At 45.2% G+C, this 4,553-nt stretch overlaps 1 pseudogene; it reads left to right on the plus strand.

Moving 5' to 3' along the window:
* On the plus strand, window positions 3,593-4,342 carry LOC102179251 (annotated as a pseudogene).

The following is a 4,553-nucleotide window of genomic DNA, read 5'->3' on the forward strand; positions in this document are numbered from 1 at the left end:
TATATATGTACCACGTCTGCTTAAGCCAGTCATCTGTTGATGGACACTTAGCTTGCTTCCATGCCTTGGCTATTGTAAATGGTGCTTCTGAGAACATTGGCTGCATGTTTCTTTTTGAACTAGTGTTTTCATCTTCTTCAGATATATACCCAGGAGTGGAGCTGCTGGATCATATGGTAGCTCTGGTTTTAGTTTTTTGAGAAACCTCCATACTGTTTTCCACAGTGGCTGCACCAACTTACGTTCCCATTAACAGTGTCCTAAGGTTCCCTTTTCTCCACATCCACACCAACATTTGTTATTTGCCATCTTTTTGGTGATAGCCATTTTGACTGGTGTGAGGTGATACCTCACTGTGGTTTTGCTTTGCATTTCCCTAATGATTAGTGATGTCGGGCATCTTTTCATGTGCTTGTTTACCATCTATATATTTTCTTTGGAGAAATATCTATTTGGATCCTTGTCCATTTTTAATTGATTTTTTTGTTGCTATTATTGAGTTATATGTGGTGTTTATGTATTTTGGCTATTAGTGCCTTTTCAGTCATATCAGTTGCAAATATTTTTCTCACATTCAGTGATGTGTCTTCACTTTTCAAAGATTTTCTTTGCTGTGCAAAAGCTTTTAAGTTTAACTTGATCTCATTTGTTTAGATACTACCTTTTTTCTATAGATGTATCCATTTCTAACATCTGATCAAGAAGAAAGGTGGAGAGGAGAATAAATACTCTGGGAAAATTAAAAGCAAGGCTATGAGAAAAGACAAGGGTACTACAACAATGCCAGTATTTGAAAAACAGACAAGCAATTATTATTCTGCCCACGTTTATTTCACAGTTCCTCTTCAACTAATGCCTAAACTCTAAAAAGGCAAAGTCTTAGTTGTTTTTTTAGTTTCTATGTTACCCCACATAATGCCTTTGCTTTGTTTTGTAGGTTCACCATTTGCAATGAGGGCTGTTAATACATGTAAACTCATAGAAAAGTGAGCTGCAACTGAGTCCCGCAGCTGAGTTGGCAGTGAGCATAAGGGCATGACAGGAAGAGCTCCCAGGGGCTCTACCTGGGGCGTGAAGCTGATAGCATCTCCCAGCTCTTAGGAGGACCTTGGGAGTATTTGGGTACCACTCCTCTTTTGCGTTTTCCCCTCCTCAAGTCTTCCTTGCCTCTACCCTGGATAAATCCTAAGAACTTTGCATTTTCCACTTCCTTCCAACTTACCCCATCTTTTCCATCTTTGCCTCTACCCAAATTCCCTTCCTCTATCTCATTCTTTGACTAATACACCACACAGAAAATCTCACACTGGCAACTTCTGTCCTCCTTTCGCCATGTTCTAAGATCTTCTCTAGGTCTGGACATCTCTTTAGAATTTACCTGTCAGTCTGTCCCTGTTCCATGTCCTCACATCTCTGCAAAGTGGCAGTTGGTGGCATTAGATGACTGTGTTAAACACAGAAGAAGTGGAAAGAGTTCTGTTTATTGATTCGTTCAAGCTTTCACTTGCTCTTTATAACCTACTGTGTTCTCCTAGCAAGCTATTAATTTCTCCATGCCTCTGTTTTCAGTCGTTAATCCCTGAACGAAAAGGGCATCCCTTTTTCATGCCCTCCAGTCATGAGTCAGCACCTTCCTTTGGTTGAATCTAGCATAAAGCCAGCTGACACAGCATCCAGAGAACTACATGCTGCAGGTCTTGACCACAGTGCTGGCCAAGAGAACATGGATAGGCCTCAGAAGGCAAGCCAGCCCTGCACTGGCATGCAGTACTGATCATGCTTGTTTAGGAGGTGTCTCCCCTCTAAGACTGTGAGCTTCCTAGAGCCAGGAGCTGCATTTCTTTGACTTTGCATCCCCTGCTCATTTCATAGGACTTCAAATAGAATGCAAGCTTAATCAATGTCTATGGGTGGGCTTGCTAGTGAAAGTGTATCCTTTCCAGAAAGCATGTTTTCACTTTTATCTAGATAGATCTGACCCATTAGGGGTCCATGTTGCCAGTAGTGGGTCCTGATAAGCATGTAGTGTGGTGAAGAGGAGACTGGAGGAAAGACCAACTAAAAATTATTCACACGTTTTCAGGAAGTCCTACTATCACAGAGGGCAGAGGGCAGATTAGTTTGGTAGCACAAAATAGTAATGAGATTTTAGAGCGCGTAAGATGTTGAGAGACGACTGGGTGGGGTGGGGCAGTGTCATGGGCCTGGACAGACAGATGGCATGAGTTCCTGATGTTACAGGTTAGTGTAGGGAAAGAGGCACGGCCATGGAAAGGAATCTACAAACCGTGAAAGTGAAAGTGAAGTCGCTCAGTCGTGTCCGGCTCTTTGCGACCCCATGAACTGTAGCCCACCAGTCTCCTCAGTCTATGGAATTCTCCAGGCAAGAATACTGGAGTGGGTTGCCATTTCCTTATCCAGGGGATCTTCCCCACCCAGGGATCGAACCCAGGTCTCCTGCATTGCAGGCAGACGCTTTACTGTCTGAGCCACCAGGGAAGCCATGAAGCCGGTGTCAAAGATAAAACCACATTAAATTCACTATGGCAACCGACTCCAGTGGTCTTGCCTGGGAGATTACATGGACAGAGGAGCCTGGCAGGCTACCATCCTTAGGGCTGCAAAGAGTCAGAAACAACTGTGAGTGACTAACACTTGCAACACTCATTGCCTTGGATCAACCTCATAAGTTCCCCCTCGCCCTATCCTCATTTGTTGCATTCTTCTCTGCAGCAAGATACTCTATCCTGTGTTTACAGCAGTACCTGGCAGAGGAATATGTGTTGCGTGAAAATTATGTAGAGGGAGAGGAAGTTTAAGTGCAGAACCATATTCACATGTAGGTTCACTTTAATCCGGAAGCCAGAATTATAAAAGCATGTGTAGCTAGCAATCTTTTTGTACTATTTTTCTGTTAAAAACAGTCACACTTTGTCTCTGAGGAATCATTAAAAATAGTCACCAGAGGCTCTTTCCCTGGGCCCTTGGAGAAACAGGAAACTAACATGAGAATTTTCAGTTTGTAAAACAACACGGCCTGTAACGAATCTCTAGCAGCTATCAGGGGCAGATAGCCGAAAAAGGTCTTATTAGGGACTTCTCTGGTGGCTCAGAGAGTAGAGCGTCTGCCTACAATGCAGGAAACCTGGGTTCGATCCCTGGGTTGGGAAGATCCTCTGGAGAAGGCAATGGCAACCCACTCCAGTATTCTTGCCTGGAGAATCCTGTGGACAGAGGAGCCTTGTGGGCTACAGTCTGTGGGGTCACAAAGAGTCGGACACTACTGAACAACTTCACTTATGTATTTCTCACTCGTGATAAAACGCCAATCTGCTCTATGTCTCATCTTCAAGGGCGAAATGCAACTGATGGCCAGCCCCGAGCTTGTTTAAAGGACAGTGATGTTCCTGGAAGTGATCGCTTCTTTCACTAGGATGAGTTCCAAGGAAGAAGCCTCATCACCCTGCTCAGGAATTCACAGCTGAGAAAATTGAGCCAAGTCATCCCATCTGGCTGCTACCCGGAGAACAGCAGCTCTGCGCGCCACCTGTGCTCTGACCACACCCCCACATCTCCACGTGACCACAATTCCATGGACCAAACAAGGAGAAGAATACGGGGCCAGCCCCCTTCTAGCCCCGCCACCCAGCCCAAGAAGAAAAGGACATCAATGATGTCTTTCTTTTCCAAGGTCTCTTGGAATCTGAGGCTCCAGAAGCAGGAACCTCTGAAAAATGTGTTTTTCATCTTGGCAGAGACAGCCTGGGACCCCAGTGTTAAAAAGTCTTATATGGTGATGAGAGGCCTGGGAATCATGACCTGTGAGACCCTGGACAAGGCAAGAAAGTATAAGAAGATTGTTCTAGACCTGCTGGTGCATGGTCTGTATGACCCGGTGAGTTCTGAAGTCACCCACCAGAGCTTGAAGATCCTGACAGCATCATCCTGGGCAAGATGCACGGGAAAGGCCTGAGCGCCTTCTTCACAGACATCACCCTCCAGACCAGGGCTTTGCTTGAGGACGAGAATGACAGCCTGAGATACTTGACCTTTGTCTTATTTGGACAACTGTTTACCCTTGCTGGACAGAAATGGAGGAGGTTCTTCACCCATCAGGTGAATCTGACTTGGGCCTCCCTCCTGTCCCACTTACAGGACAGGAATCCCCAGGTGGCCAAGGCTTGCAAAACAATTTTTTGAGCCTGTTCTCTGTTATCTGAGACAAAGCAAGGACTACAGTTTCCAGAAGGAGGAGGGTCAAAGGAACCCTAAACTCTGCCGGCAGCTGAGCCCCTACCATCCAGAGCTCCTGCAGTTCTTCTATGCAAATAAAATCCTGTAAACACAGAAGCAGGGAGGTTGGTCCAGTGAACTGAGCGCATGGCTGGGGGCTGATAGTCCCCCTCTTTTAACCCTTTGGAGGGTCTGTTGCCTCTGGTGATTGTGATAGAAAATGGGATGTTGGCAAACATAAGACCATGGAACTGTATAATTGTACCCAAACTAAATTCTAAACAGCTTATGTCTCATTTTCTTCCATACATATTTGATGA

The sequence above is a fragment of the Capra hircus genome, chromosome 24 (genome assembly GCF_001704415.2).
Source record: "Capra hircus breed San Clemente chromosome 24, ASM170441v1, whole genome shotgun sequence".
Lineage (NCBI taxonomy): Eukaryota > Metazoa > Chordata > Mammalia > Artiodactyla > Bovidae > Capra > Capra hircus.